Source organism: Octopus sinensis, linkage group LG26 (genome assembly GCF_006345805.1).
Source record: "Octopus sinensis linkage group LG26, ASM634580v1, whole genome shotgun sequence".
Classification (NCBI taxonomy): domain Eukaryota; kingdom Metazoa; phylum Mollusca; class Cephalopoda; order Octopoda; family Octopodidae; genus Octopus; species Octopus sinensis.
In genome coordinates, this window is record NC_043022.1 from 19,479,435 (window position 1) to 19,496,934 (window position 17,500).

General features: G+C 35.0%; 1 protein-coding gene across 7 annotated transcripts in view; it reads right to left on the bottom strand.

Annotated features, from left to right (window-relative positions):
• The window catches only part of LOC115224830 (E3 ubiquitin-protein ligase MIB2-like), a 75,579-nt gene extending 75,000 nt beyond the window's left edge, over positions 1-579 (bottom strand). For 6 of the 7 annotated variants that reach the window (XM_036513597.1, XM_036513596.1, XM_036513593.1 and 3 more), the window contains exon 1: positions 438-579. The gene's annotated coding sequence lies outside the window, so the exon portion shown is untranslated. The remainder of the gene's footprint in view (positions 1-437) is intronic. The other variant, XM_029795769.2, reaches the window with a different exon arrangement.
• Between the last annotated feature and the right edge of the window lie 16,921 nt (positions 580-17,500).

The following is a 17,500-nucleotide window of genomic DNA, read 5'->3' on the forward strand; positions in this document are numbered from 1 at the left end:
TATATATGTGTGCGAGTGTGTATGTGTATGTATACATATATATATATATATATATATATATATATGTGCATATGTATATATATATGTGCATATGTATATATATATATATAGATATATATATATATATGTGCATATGTATATATATATATATATAATATATATATATAATATATATATATATATAATATATATATATATGTATGTAGGCATGCATATATATATATATTTATACATATTCAGGAGGGCCTAAAAGTCACTGAGGAATTGCAATTTTTTAGAATTCTTTCATTTTTTTAAAAACTTTTTCTGATCTCTTCGAGGATTCCATGGACTACGTTCTGAAAATTAGTTATTGAAATGTGTGTGTGTGTATAGGCACATATTAAAATGATCTCTAAAATTATAAAAGCTGTTATGAAGCTATTATAGGAAATTACCTTAATTGTAGATATAGAGACGTGTTGTGTTGCCTGGAAATTTGGTTCTCATCACGACAGAGCTTTAAATCAGTTACAGAAATGAATGCGTCTCAAATTTGCGTCAGAATATATAGCTCTCTCTTTGCATGCCAACTTACCTGTGTTTCTACGAATGAGGATATAAGAGAAAGAGAAAGTGAAAGAGGCGGAGGTGGAAAGTTTCTTGTTTGTTTCTTACTATTTTCTTCTTCATGCATTGATTTTGCTTTTAACTAGTAGTGGTCGTTTAGTTATCGTGAGCGTGTGACTACTATGGCAACACGTATGATATAATTTGATCTAGAAATAGTGTTTTTGGGCAGTATATTTCTTTATTCTGTAGACCATATATATATATATATATATATTATATATATAATATATATATATATATATATATATATATATATATATAATATATATATATACATATATATATACATACATACATGCATACTTAGACACGTAAATATCCATACATGCATACATAGATACATACATATTTATTATTATTATTATTATTTTATTATTTTATTATTATTATTATTATTTTATTATTATTATTATTCTATGTTTTAACTTTTGCATTACATTTGCACAAGTTGGCTCCAAGTCTCCCCCAGAGACCTCAAGAGACAACAAGTTGGAAGTTCGTGTTGGTGTTATGCCTAGGGTGCCATATATTTGGTTTTGTACTTAGTGTTGTACTAGTGAATGTCTACAAAAACCATACGAAAATTATGTTTGTTTTAAAACTTGAGATTACATAGAAAGTATTTTACGTAGGATATGAGCAGTTTCCATGAGCACAATCTTTTGAATTTCTGCCATTTCGGGGTTTCCTGGTATCTGAGTTAGTTAGTAATCAGCCCCTTTTGCTATCATACCCAGGGTACCCATGACAACAGCTATTGTTTTAGTCTTCACGTTCCACATTTTGCTGATTTCTATTGCCAGATCTTTATATTTGCTCAGTTTCTGGTAGATCCTGACATATCGATTGGGACAGTCATATCAATCAGTAGGCATGTTTTTTATCTGAAGTCTTTTACTATGATGTCTGGCCTTATTATTATTATTATTAGTAGTAGTAGTAGTATTATTATTATTATTATTATTATTATTATTATTGTTGTTGTTGTTGTTGTTGTTGTTGTTGTTATTAATATTATTATTATTATCATTATTATTTTTCAGTAGTTTTACTTTTATAGTGTGCTTTCACTTCACTACCGAGCGCAGCTCTGTGTGCCTTGGGTATATGCTGTGATTTGTTGTGATGCTCTGATGGTTATTGTATGGAAAGTGTTCTGCGTAGGATGTGTGCAGTGCCTAGTAGTGCAATTTTCTGTATGTTATATCTGTTTGTAAGTCCTGGTGTTTTTGTTATGTATTTGTCTGAATATTTTTTATCATGCCTAATACACCTACTATGATAGGAACTGTTTCTGTTTTTAGATTCCACATTCTGGTTACCTCTATTTCCAGGTCTTTGTATTTTGAAAGTTTCTCCACTTCTTTTAGAGACACGTTGTCATCTGCCGGTATTGATACATCAATTAGAAAGCATTTTTTCTTCTTCATGATCCCTGACAACTATATCTGGTCTGTTGGCCTTAATTTCTCTATCTTTGTGTATCGGCATATCCCAGAGTATGGTTGCTTTCTCGTTTTCTGTGACCTTTTCTGGTGTGTGCCTATACCATCTTTTTTCTGTTATAATTCCATAATGTTGGCATAGCTTCCAGTGTATGTAGGTTCCACCTCTGTCATGTCTGTGAATATATTCCTTCTTAGCCAGGACTGGGCAGCCAGAGATAATATGATTTATTGTTTCTTGTCCATCTCCACATATTCTGCAGTTACTAGTTATATTTCTTTTCATTACATGTTTTTGGTAATTTCTGGTGGGGAGGCTTTGGTCTTGTGCTGCAATTAAACATCCCTCTGTCTCTGCTTTGAGTACTGAGCTTCTCAACCATTGCTTGGATTTTTCTTTGTCTATTTCTTTTGCGTTTAGTTTAGTGCAGTATTTACCATGAAGGGGCTTTTCTTGCCACCGTTTTATCATGGTTCGTTGCTGTTCTATTTTTAGTTTGGATTTCATTTGTTTTATAGCATTTGTTACTTCTTCATCTTCTTCTTCTTTTTCATATTTATTAGGTGGTATGATTTCTTGTTTGTATTTGTCAGCTTCCTTAAATACTGAGAACAGTTTTTTGTTTTGCTCGTGTTTTGCCGCTATTTGTATCAGTTTTCCTTCCTTCTGAAGTAGATATTTTTGCAGTCCCATGGTGGTTATATTATAGTAGTTTTCCAGCTGTATAAGGCCTCTACCACCTTCTATACGTTGTATATATAGTCTTTCTATGTCAGATTTTGGGTGATGCATCCTAGATCCTGTCATTATTTTTCTTGTTTTCCTATCTATTTTGGTCAGTTCATTTAGTGTCCAGTTGAGGATATTGTAGTTGTAACTTATAACTGGGACAGCAAAAGTGTTAATACCTATTATCTTGTTTTTAGCATTGGGCTCTGTTTTTAGTATTGATCTAACTCGTCTATAATATTCTTTTTTTATTTTCTCTTTCATTTGTGTGTGTTGTGTCTTATCTAGTTCATGGATTCCTAAATATTTGTAAGTTTGGCTTTGGTCTAATTCTTTTATTTCATTGGTTTTATCTAGTGTGATGCTGCTACTCTAAACTAGTTTTCCTCTTTTCAGGGTTACTTTGGCGCATTTTTCTAATCCAAATTTCATATCTATTTCTTTGGTAAATCCATGAACTGTCTTTAATAGTGTTTCCAGCTGTTTGTCATTTGCAGGGTATAGTTTTAGGTCATCCATATATAAAAGGTGGCTGATCGTTTTGCCGTAACATTTATATCCGCATCCAGTTCTATTTAGCAAATCAGATAGAGGTGACAGTGCCAAGCAGAAAAGGAATGGAGAGAGCGTGTCTCCCTGGAATATTCCTCTTCTAATGGGGATGGCTTTGGTTTTCATGAGTCCCTCTTTTGTTTGGAGCTGTAGCACTGTTTGCCATTTATTCATAGAGTGCCCTATGAATTTTATAATTGTTGGTGCTACTTTGTTAATGTCTAGTGTTTCGAGCCATTATTATTATTGTTATTATTATTATTATTTATTATTATTATTATTATTATTATTATTATTATTATTATTGTTATTTTTATTATTATTATTATTATTATTATTATATTATTATTATTATTATTATTATTGTTATTTTTATTATTATTATTATTATTATTATTATTTATTATCATTATTATTATTATTAATTATTATTATTATTATTATTATTATTATTATTATATTATTATTGTTATTATTATTATTAGAAGAAGAAGAAGAAGAAGAAGAAGAAGGAGGAGGAGGATGAGAAGAAGAAGAAGAAGAAGAAGAAGAAGAAGAAGAAGAAGAAGAAGAAGAAGAACTTCATAACATATTTTCTTTTTCCTGTGTCATTTCTTTTTCTTGCAAACGTGCATGTATACACAAATGCATTAAAATACACACCTACATACATATCTATCTATCTATCTATCTATCTATCTATCTATCTATCTATCTATCTATCTATCTATCTATCTATCTATCTATCTATCTGTGTGTGTGTAAACTTCAGAGTATAGAATTATACTGCGCATACGTACGTACGTACTTAAACATGTACATATGCATACATGCATGCATGGATCCATACACTTAACATATTAAAATGTTCTCCAAAATTATAATAGCTATCATGAGCAGATTTATTGGAAATTACCTAAATAGTAGAGCGAGATGTAATGCAGTGACTGGAATATTTTGTTCTCGTCAAGACAGAATTTTGAGTTACGGGAATTAATTTCTCTGAACGTTGCGTCAGTATATGTAGCTCTCTCTCTGCATGTCAAATTAAATGTGTTTCTACGAATGAGGATGTAATATAAAAGTAAGAAAATGAGAAGGAGTCGGTGGTGGTAAGTCTGTTGCTTGTTTCTTGTTGTTGTCATGCATTGGTTTGGCTTTCACTTAGGGTCGCGCCTAACAGTGTTTGTGCTGTTATTGTGTTCGTGTCGGTATTAGAGCGGCGTGTATGACATAGTCTGCACAAGGAGCGGTGTTTTTGCGCAGTATATTTCTGTATTCTGCAGTTTACACATACAACACTCACACACACTCACTCAGATTGATAGATAGACAGATAGATAGATAGGTTGGTAGATAGATAGATAGATAGATAGATAGATAGATAGATAGATAGATAGATAGATAGATAGATAGATAGATAGATAGATAGGTTGGTAGATAGATAGATAGTTAGATAGATAGATAGATAGATATGTAGGTGTGTGTTCTAGTACATTTGTGTGTGTGCGTGTGTGTGTGTGTGCGTGTGTGTGTGTGTGTGTGTGTGTGCGCGCGCTTGCATGCTTGCAAGAAAAGGAGATGACACAGGAAAAAGAAAGCATTTGGTATGAACTTTATAACCTTACAACCATTTCTACTGTACGCTGAAGAGAATGAAAACAGACAAACTCTTGAAATTCAAAAGACTATTGAACAGCGTCAACCCAAATATACAGTTCAAAATGGAATACAACCAAAAGGAGCTACCATTTTGGATATACTAATTTAAAAAATAAACCTAAAAATAGAAACAGGCATATTTTACAAAACCACAGACGCCAAACAATATCTGTTTAATCCATGCCACCCAAGACACACCAAAACAAACATCCCCTTCAACCTTGCAAAAAGTATATGCACAATAGTGTCAGAAAAAATGCCAGATACTTTTGACTGTAAGAACTCAAAAACACCCTGATTGACAGACACTACTCAATTCAACACATAGAGGATGGAATCGGACGTGTAACACAAATCGTTTTTGGTCACTGTTTTTGAACACCTGTAAAAAATTGGAAAAGTAAAAAATAAAACGGATAGGTTTGTTCCACATCAACTGAACGAGATTAAATTGATTGTATGCATGAGAATTTGAAAAAGAAGCAACCCAGACTAGTGAATAGAGATGCTCCACGACAATGCCTGTCCCCACCCTTCCTAGGCTACGGTCCAAAAGTTGCAAAACCTGAATTATGAGATTTTGCAACATCGTATTTCTCTGATAGCCCTGCTACTGATCATTACTTATTTGAGCATTTTGAGCTTTTAATAAGCATAGAGAAACGTTGGGTAAACGTCATAAATGAACATGGATCATAGTTTGATCAAATAAATCAGTTGTCTAACACTTCTGAAACATTTTATTGTTACCTTTCAAATACATTTCATGTGAATCAACCTAATATATGTATATATGAAACAACCTAATATATATATATATATTATTTGTTTATTGTTCTTTTACTTAGGGGCACACTTAATAGTGGTGGTGCTGTTTCTGCGTAGTATATTTCTATATTATGTAGGGTGTACATATATACATGTGTGTGTATGCGTGTTTGTGTGTTTGTGTGTGTATGTGTGTGTGTGTGTGTGTGTGTGTGTGTGTGTGTGTGTGTGTGTGTGTGGTGTGTGTGTGTGTGTGTGTAAAAAGAAACAATAACATGAAAAATAATGCTTATGCTATGAACTTCATGCAGCTAAGACCTGTTTCTGCTATAACATGCAGTGGACTCTAGGCATTAAAATAAGAGTCCACTATATCTCATGGCACAAGCATTTATAAGCTAATGATCTTCATAATAACCCTTGATTTTCCTGTCATCTCTTTTGCTTATTACCGCTCTATACGTAACACTTGTTCTGGAACATATGTATATTGAATTCTATAACAGGTTATTATCTATGCAATATATATACGTGAAAAGAAGTTTGTTTCAAAATGTTTTTTTCCGAATTCTAGAAACACTGCTTTGCTTTTATGGTTACATGCTATGTTCACTTTGGAGTATGTATTAATTACGTTTTCTCTGGATGCGATAATTTCCAGAGTTTCCTCTAGACATAAACTGCATACCCGTGAAATTCCGTCATATGGTAGATAATTTTTTTATGATAGATCAGTGAGTGGTAAACTCCTCTCCATTCTTTTTAAGCCTCCAGGCGATGTTTGAGAATTGATGCGGAGTGTTTATATTGTTTATGCTTGGAGGACAATGTAAGATGGTTACGCAGATGATTTCCATGGTATTTCCGGTGCCACCGATGTGCGCGTATTTCTGCGTACCTGCGTTCACATTTGTAAACCACATTTTTTTATCATGCAGTTGTTGCTAAAACTGCATTCATCTTTAGTTCTGAAGTTACATGTATTATTATTTCTTCCGTTCTCGCAGCGGTGTTACTACTGGTGGTTACCCTTCCTATTCGTCCTGTAATCCTGATTGGACTGTCAATTGCGTGGTCTTGTTCTAACCCGTTTTTGCTATTCGAGAGCCTTTATTTCTCTTATTTGCAAATATTCAATCTTCGTACATTGTGCTATTAGCTGCAGCTGCTCCATATTTTCACTCGAGTTTTATTGTTTAGTTTTGTAATATCTAGTTTGTGTATGTGGTATTCTTGATTGGAAAAGGTCTCGTATGCTAATTTTATATTAATAATTGGAAGATCTTGAGTGCTTTTCTAATGTTGCGAAAAATTCCTAAACTATTTTGGATTTAATTTGAGAATTGAAAATTGTGTTAAACTAAATAATTTCAACATTTATTTTCCATTTCTTTTAATATACCTATTGGGTTTGTTTGTGAATTTTGTTTCCCTGCTTCTATTGTTTTGTTATCATTATTTCTCTCGGCGTTTAACGGTGCCCTTCTTTCTAACTTTGGCTGCTCTTTCGTGAGTTTTGTTTTATATCTATCCTTCTTAGTGTTATGGTCCTTCTTTTGCCTTTTGACCCCTATTATATTTACTGTTTTTCTAGATTCTGGTACACTGTGGTTATTTATATTATTATCTCTATTATTGATAACGTTCTCTGGGTATCGTGCTTCCTTTGTCTTATTCTGTATGTATACTATTCTATCCTTATATTCCACCCTAGCTAATGCTGAGTTGTAATATATCCGGCGTTCATATAGAATATCTGTTCATCCGGGGATATTCTGCTTCTTGAGGTGATTCACAGTATATGTTCCGGGTAGTTGAATCCTCATCTAACATATTTTAAATTCTCAGCTTATGGAGTTGTTTGAAATTTCCATCTTTAAGTCTAAGCTTAATGTTAAGGAATTTTACCACTCTATAATTTTTTTCTATTTCAATTTCCAATCCAAGGTTCTTAAAGAAATTTTTAAAAAAACATTTTTTTGGTTCTTTCTATTTCTTCTTTGCTACATTTTGCATTGTGAACAATGCGTCGTTTCTATATAATTCCCCCAGCCTATGCTTGGTGACAGGGAAGGTTGATTCTCGACAAAACTGAAAGGAATGAATCTGTTGTTTCTACGAATGCGGATATAATATAAGAGTAAGAGGGTGGTGGAAAGTCTGTTGTTTGTTTCTTGTTGTTTGCCTTGACATGAATTGATTTTGCTTTTACTTAGAGACACACCTAGTAGTGTCGTGTTGTTATTGTTTGTACGGTAGCACCAGGGCGGCGTGTATGTCATAGTTTGCACTAGAAATAGTGTTTTTGCGCAGAGTATATATAGTTTTACCTCGGGGTTGGGAAGGGTAGTTTTAAGGTGCATCCCATGGCCATGCATGGTGGGGTGGGGGTGTATCCTGACGGTATACAAACATTTTGAATTAAAACGTTCAGCAGCTGCTATAGATTGTTTGCAGAGCAATTTAATACATTGATTGATGGAACAGAAGAAATTCCAGGAGGATTGACCAAAGAACGGACAGTGTCGTGCTTGAAGGATGTATCGACAGGAAATTCTGTCGACAATTTCTTCCTTCCTTTATTTCTTGAAGTTGCTGTCAGGCGGGATTGCAGAAGAAATGTAGAAATTTCTTGATGATAGTGACATTTTACCAATGGTACAAAGAGGTTGTTGGAGGAGATGCAGAGGTACCAAAGACCAATTATTGATAGACAAAATGCCAGATTGTAAACGGAGTACAAATTCTGGAATAACCTAAATTGATTACCACATGATTATGACATGATTCCACGTCCGTGATCATTGAGTGCTTATATATGTTTGGAATTGCAAGGTACGTAACGTTTTCCGAAAAGAACTATGGATAGTGGAAATCTGAATTGACATCGTACAGGCAAAGCTTGGGCATCTTCAGTACCAGGAGAGATTTTTCCAAGTAAATAACGTTTCTCTGTTGCTTTTTGTATGTTAGTGCTGAGGAAAATGAACCTGGAATATCAGTTAAAGTGAAGGTCTCAAACAGTCAACCACCTCCTCTTCATGGATTATTTGAAACTGAATGGCTTGGATGAGGCACAAGTGAGTTCTTTGGTAAACACAGTTCACTTTTTTAATACTGCTATTAAAATGAAATTCGGACACGAGAAGTGTGTAATAATAAAACTGAAAAGTGTCAAGCTACACGCTCTGACAGGGATAGAATTACCTAACAGAGAAGTGATTAAGCAAATTGTTAAGGAAGACTATAGATACCTTGTCATGCTAGAGTCAAACTAAATCATAGAAAAGAAAATGAAAGAACAGCTAAGGAAAGAATATTTTAGAAGGCTAAGGTTGGAGTTGCGCTCAGAATTGATTGGATGGTATAAAAGCCAAACAGTGAATACATGGGCGATAGCATAGCTTCGGTATGGAACTTGAATCATAAACTGGCAAATATAAGAATTGATGTGTATGGATACGAATACACGAAAACTGTTGGCAACGCACGGAGCATTGCATCCAAGAGTGACGCTGATAGGTTATACTTGCATACTTGTCCAGAAGAAAGGATTGGAGAAGTTTGATTAGTTATCGTGATTGTGTCGAAGCAACAGAAAACAGATTAGGTTGTATATAATAAAATGCCATGAAACCATTGCTAGAACATGTGAAGAAGTCCAGTATCATCAAAATTGATAACTGTGCTTAGAAAGAAAAATTCAAAGAGGAAAAGGACACAAAAAACGAAATGGTATGGAAAGAGAAATAATGTACTGCCATTTTGCATGACGAGGCAGATAGAGAAGGCTGGTGGTTATGAATGCGGAGGTGTGACCTGAACACAGAAACAAGAACAAGTATTAAGGACAAACTATGTGAAGTGCAAAAATGATAACACAACTGAGAGCGACAAATGCAGACCGTGTGGTGTGAGAGGTGAAGCAGTATAGCACGTTGTTAGTGGATGCCCGACATTGGCACAACGTAGTTACAAAAGATGACATAACAACGTTGCAGGAATGATCCATTGGGAGCTCTGTGGAAATTATGGCCAAGAAACATCAGAGAGGTAGTATGATCAAACCTTAGAAGGAGTTTCTGAGAATGATTGCAAACTCCTGTGGGATGCAATAATGCGGTGTAATCATCAGGTTAAATGTCGTAAATCTGACATTGGTTGGACACAGGTTGTGGAAAAATGGAGGAAGTGGACGTAATAACAATAGTGATTGGTGCGCTTATAATATCAGCACTCAACTACCAATGTGGCTCAAAAAGATTGGTACAAATGTAGAGAGAGAACACTTACAAAACTCATCATTGCTTGTAATAGCAAGAGCTCTTCAAGAGCTCTTGAAGCATTATCGGTAATTGTCATTTTAATCTGATAGCTGTGGGGTGTGGGACACTCAGTTAGATACACCAAGTACTTAAGTGGTACTTATTTAATCAAAAAGACGAAGAAAGTCACACAGAAATTGACCCAACAGAACTACATGATCTAAAATATCAAATCATGATTGAATGGCTGAAAATTAAGGAAACCAGTGCGAATGAACTTCGCATTTCTAACCAAAACCTGAAAGTAATTTGTGAAATCCGCCTTGCACTTAAGGATATAATTTCAACTAATGATGTTGATATTACACATTTCAACCACCTGTACTTTGCATCCGAGAAAATCTCAGCGATTCTATGTGGTGAAAAGATTAGAAAACGACAACATTCCCACAAAAGCCTACTTGGCAAGAGCGTATTCAATACCAGATTCAGCTAAATAGGTCTGACATAGAATGTTTAGAAACCCTTACGTTTGACAAAACTATCAAACCAACAAAAATCCGAAAATTAAAGAAAACATATAATATTAAAACTATACTTGACATCAATACCGCCATAGAAACTATCAATCAAAAGGGATGTGCTAAGGTATGAAAAGCGCATTAGATACTTCAAGGACAACAACATACTCAAAACTAGCACCAAACAATGTGCAGAAGCTACCTTTATCAAGGGAAAATTAACAGAAACATCCGATGTTAATCTTCACTAGCAGAATGTCATAAAGGAGTTAGAACCAGCGGAGAGCTCCAATACCTAAGGGTATTTGAAGGGGACGGAATCAAACATTCAGTGATGAGGAAAGAATCAGAAGTTGTAGCATCTGTCAGGCGGCTCCGTCCTGGGCAAGTCGTTTTCTCGGCAAGTCGCTTTCTTCAAGGAATGCGATTAAATTCTTTCTGACTATTCATTCTGACTTTGCTGGCGTGTGAGGTTAAAGAGATAGGCCTATAATTTTGGTATTTGCTATGCGTCCTCCTCTATCGACTGGGCATAATATTCCCTCCTTCAGTTTGCTTGGCATCGTGTCATTTGCAAGGAAAGTCTGGATGAGAATCTCTAGTCGTTTTGCCAGGGCAAGTTTGCACGGTTTGAGGAGGGTTGCTTGAAAACCATCGGATCCAGCAGCTGAGTTTGCGTCCACCTCACATATGGCTAGTATTACATCTTCCCTAATATCGATGTATCCATGGTAACTACCTCGCCGGTTATAGGTGAGGCGGCAAAGATATCTGTTGGCTCGTTCACTTATCTACGTTCAAACGGGGTAAAGACACTTTTGAACTGGTCATTCAATACTTCATTGGTCCTTATTGGATTGCCTGTGAGGAAGCCGTCCTTCTGGAAGAGGGTTCCTATTTTGCAAAGCACTGAGGCTGTTCCTTTGGTATAATGAAAGAAAGCCTTTGGTTTTGACTTGATGCTTTTTATAACACAGGCTTCTTTGTCTGAACTCTCTTCTTCACATAAAATTGTTGTAGGCTTTTTTCAATATCCATCAGTGTTGTTTTTAGGCGGGAGCTTTCACTACTTTTGGGATGTTGGTTGAAGTGATTTGCAATCTTCGTCCCTCGTCTCATGACGATCTACTTCTCCCTTACAATCTCGTTTTCTTTTTTGTTGGCCTTGAGCTCTGGGACATATTCGTAGTATATAGCTTGCATAACAGACACGATATACTCTAGTTTCATGCTGATATCAGGTGTGGAGAGACATTTCGGCCAGTCCTGTCTGAGGATCTAAGTTTGGATCGATATCTAGTCTGCTTTGTGAAAATTCAGACAGAAGAGAATTTGGGTGCTTCCTTTAGGCTGTATATCTGTATATACATTTGACCCATACATACACAGCTCTATTATGTTGTGATCCGAAACTAATGTCAGCGTCACGTTCACATGATGAACGATGTCAATATTATATATATATATGTATGTGTGTATATATATATATATATATATATATATATTATATATATATATATATACATATATATATATACATATACATATACATATATATATATTATATATATACATATATATATATATATATATATATATATATATATATATATATATATTATATATATATATGTGTGTGTGTGTGTCTAATGTAGGATAAAGGTTTTTTCGAAAAACATGTTATCAATGGCCAGTATATTAAAAAATACCTTTAAAGGTTAAATTATAAACAACTTATAAATAAGGGCAAACGAAAACATCTCTAATGCCAAATATGCCGAAAATTGGACATAATGTCCATTTACCATATAATTTTTTTAGGTCGACAGAAATCTCTAAAAAATTCCATTATTACCATATCGGAACGATTTCAGGGTTAGTTCAAAAAGAACCCTCCCTTCGTCAGTGATACATGTGGCAAAGAAGTAAATGCGATACTTACTCATGGAAGAAGCAAACACTAAGTCATGAGCACAACTAAGTACCCCCAAAAATCCAAAATAGAAATAATCGGTCCGATATGGTAATAATGGAATTTTTTAGAGATTTCTGTCAACGTTTTTCGAGTAGTGTGCGTACAGTGATTGCATCATCCACACTCTCAACAGTGCGCCTTTAAATATGGTTTCTGATTATAAATATCTTGGGTCATACATATCATCATCTGGAAAAGACTTTCTAACTAGAAAGGGTATGGCCTGGTCAGCCTGTAATGACATGCATAAGATCTGGTCATCAAATCTCAGTAGAGACTTCAAACTTGAAATATTCAAAGCCACAGTCCAACCAATTCTACTATATGGCTCAGAAACCTGGACGTTATCAAAGAAGCTTCAGAGGCGGTTGGATGGAACCTACACTCGCCTCCTTATGAGAGCTCAAAATCTCTCGTGGAAGCGCCATCCAACCAAAATGCAAATATATGGGAAATTACCACCTGTGTCATCTCTTGTGAAAGGTAGGAGAGTCCAGTTTACTGGACATTGTTGTAGAGCCGAAAAAGAAGTAATTTCTACTCTTCTCCTCTGGAAGCCATCTACTCGCAATGCCAGAGGGCGCACACTCTCCTACCCTGATGTAATCTCCAGGGATACAGGCATCTAGCAACAGGACCTCCGTAATGCTATGATGGACCGTGAAGTCTGGTGTAACATAGTAAATTCCATTGTCTCGACCACGGTCGATCAATGATGATGATGAGTGTGCGTACTGGGAAAAAAATTATATGGTAAATGGACATTATGTCCAATTTTCGGCATATTTGGCATTAGAAATTTTTCGTTTGCCCTTATTTATAAGTTGTGTGTATATATATATATATATATATATATATATATATATATATATATATACTAGCAGATTTACCCGGCGTTGCCCGTGTTACATGCATTTGAAGAATTAGATTTTTCTATTATATTTTCTGTAATGACCTGGAATACCTATGTTTCGAATTTCATCAAAATTGCAGATGAGGGTTATTTCCCTCTTTACATACCCTAAAATATTGTATCATGCCACAAGTATCCCATACTACTAATTTTTATGCGCATATTCCAAAATTCCAGTCTTATTGAACCTGTTAAAAGATTTTGCTCCTGAAAAATGGAGGTCATGGAGCTCTAAAATGTGAGAGTTAAGGCCCCTATTGGGGGTGGGTGTCTTAATGTCACCCAGAGAAGTTGAATTGTTGAGAATCTTTTTAACTTGGGTCTTTTATCTATTGTTTGAATTTCTTTGAAATAGAAAATATATGTTCACTGGGTTTGTAAAGGAGAGCAAGGCTACAGGAAACGAAAAGACGAATGATCACAATAAGCAGTCAACTACCCTAGCCTAGTCATTGCTACTCCCAATGTAGTATTCCTCACCATCCAGGTGACAGGCATAGCCATAAGATGCATTACGAATTTATAGCAATTGGGAGGGCGCGACCCAACTGAAATAAACATTAACAAATGTGTGACGTGAGGGCTAAGGAGAAATGAAAGCTGGAGTTTGCAAATTACCACTATTTACAATTTATAAATGTCTTTGAATAACCAGTCACTCAACTGGGAAGGCCTTGAAATCAATGTTACCATCTGGGGACTATGTGTGACCCAGTGAAAATAAAAAGAGTGAAAGGAGGTCTGCAATCAAATAACTTTAGTGAACACTTTGCAACTGAATCGATGGAAGCAAAGATGCCTCTCATTTACTTGACAATTTATGCACCACATTGCAGAAATCACAATGTAATTGTATCTCAAAGCAAACTGTTACACTGTTGTACCATTGAATTACAAATAATGCTCATCTTTTATGCTCGGGTGACCGTACAGCTTCTAAGAGTACAACTGTATTCGTCTTTGCTAAGATAAAATGACAAAATTGTGGGTGTTACGTCACTATAAAGAGATCTTTCTAACTTGTAAGAAGATGAAATTTTATAAATATTACTTCATTTGTATTTGATATCTATGGTTAAAATTTCATCAACAGCAAAAATATATGAATTGTCATGGGGGTTATGGCCCTTATGCATAGAATATAATTTCCAAATTTCGCAAAGATTCATTCAGCACTTTTGACCTAGTTTTGGACCATAAAAGAAATTACTAAAATTTGGGGGTTAAGGCCCCCATGAGGGTATCTTAGAATCCTCTTGTTAAGTGGAAACTTTGAGAATGCTTCTTGATGTGTGCCAATTACCCATGCCTGAAATTTCATCAACATCGAAAATTTATGAATTTTCATGGGGGCGGGGTTCTGCCCCCTTTAAGCCATCTGAATTCAAACCAAACATATTGCATTATACCCGCCCTTATGCATTGAATCTAAGTTTCAAATATCACAAGGATCCATTCAGTAATTTTGGTCCATGAAATTGTATGGAACAAACAGTATTACCCTTCTCCCTAGGCTTGGATTTTGCGTTCCAAATTTCATTATGATCGGTGCAGCAGTTTTCGAATGAATAAGTAACACACGAATACATAAAGACATTGACTTTGATATAATAGATACGAATGTGCACATATACATTCATATATATATATACATGTGTGTGTGCGTGTGTGTGTGTGTATAGGTAAACAAAAATATGAGACAGAGCCTAGTGCTTTTTATGTTGATAAGTCTGGTACTTATTCTATTAGTTTCTTCTTGTGAAACCAGTAAGTTATGGGGATGTAAATAAACGAACAGCAGTTATGAAGCAGTGATGAGGACGAAACACAGAAACAAAGTCACATACACTTACATATATACATACATATATATATGATTGATTTCTTTACGTTTCTGTCAACGAAATCCATATATTCTCTTTTACTCTTTTCTCTTTTACTTGTTTCAGTCATTTGACTGCGGCCATGCTGGAGCACCGCCTTTAATCGAGCAACTCGACCCCGGGACTTATTCTTTATAAGCCCAGTACTTATTCTATCGGTCTCTTTTTTGCCGAACCGCTAAGTGACGGGGACGTAAACACACCAGCATCGGTTGTCAAGCAATGCTAGGGGAACAAACACAGACACACAAACAAACACATATATATATATACATATATACGACAGGCTTCTTTCAGTTTCCGTCTACCAAATCCACTCACAAGGCATTGGTCGGCCCGGGGCTATAGCAGAAGACACTTGCCCAAGATGCCACGCAGTGGGACTGAACCCGGAACCATGTGGTTGGTTAGCAAGCTACATACCACACAGCCACTCCTGCGCCTATATATATATATATTATATATATGTATACACAGATACACACATAAATAAATTAATAGATACAAGTGAGTGGGCAAACAAAAGTATGAGATACTGCCTAGTGGTTTTTTTTTTTATTTTGATAAGCCTGGTACTTATTCTATCAGTTTCTTTTTGTGAAACGAGTAAGTTATGGGGTTATAAATAAACGAACAACAGTTGTGAAGCAGTGATGAGAGAGAAATACAAAGACACACATATAGACTTACATATATACGTACATATATATACGATTAATTTCTTTCAATTTCTGTCTATAAAATCCACTGACAAGGCTTTGGTTGGTTTGAGGCTATAGCAGAAGACACATGCCAAGTTACCATACAGTGGGACTGAACCCAGGACCATGTGTTTTGGAACCATGTTTGTTACCACACAGCCACACTTGCACCTATGTATGTGTGTGTCTATAGGTGTATATATATATGCATGCATATATGTATATATATATGTGTACATATTACATGTACATCTATATATATATATAAGAAATATTGAATTTCTAAATCTCTCGTAGAGACATGTACGGTTATGGGGCGATAGAATGGTTGTATAATGTCAATCTAACAAGAACGTGACAGTAGGGGGTACACCACCGCTGTATAGTCCTAGGAAGCATCGAACGCCTCCTGATGGCTTTGACACATTTTTCCCTGTGTCCTTATATACACTTACGAAGGGGAGACAAACACCCCCGGCTGCCGGAACTGCATCTAGGGACACGTGTTTCAGGATCGTTGTCCTTCATCGGCCTAGAGTAGCAGACACCGGTCAGCCGGTGATATTTGCCTCGAATAGACTTCACTGAATATAGATATATACAAATACGAAGTCGAGGCATCAGAAGGCGTTCGATGCTTCCTAGGGCTATACAGCGGTGGTGTACCCCCTACTGTCACGTTCTTGTTAGATTGACAGTATACAACCATTCTATATATATATATATATATATATATATATTATATATATATATATATATATATATATATATATATATATATATATATATATGCATCTATACATATACATATACATTTATATCTATAGAAATAAATCTATACATATATACCTGTACATATAAATGTATACATATATATCTATATATATACATGTATGTATATATATATATATATATATTTAGCAATTAAGGACAACTACTTAATAAGGAAAACTTAACAAGAAATTGTCAGGTAGATAGCGTGAAAACCTCATAAGAGAAAAAATTTCGAAAATAATTATTTCTTATTGAACATATTAATTTATATATAGAGGGCATTATACATACATGCCAGAAGGCATTATACATACATGCCACACGCTAAGAGGGACAATTAGTCATTTCTACCAAAAATATTACTAATCCCACCGAATGCAATTTTTCAAAGTAAGACATTTTAAAAAATATAGACCTGTATCACAGTGATTTCATACTTACGTATTCATCAGCAGGCCTGAATGTATTATAAATAAACAACGACCCTGCCCCGCTTAAGCCGATCAGCTAACTGATCAACATCAACGAAGCACATGGGTGAGTTTACATATATTACATCCGGATAAATGGCAAACTTTTACGAATTGCATTTCGGGTGGGATTAGTAATATTTTTGGTAGAAATGACTAATTGTCCCTCTTAGCGTGTGGCATGTATGTATAATGCCTTCTGGCATGTATGTATAATGCCCTCTATATA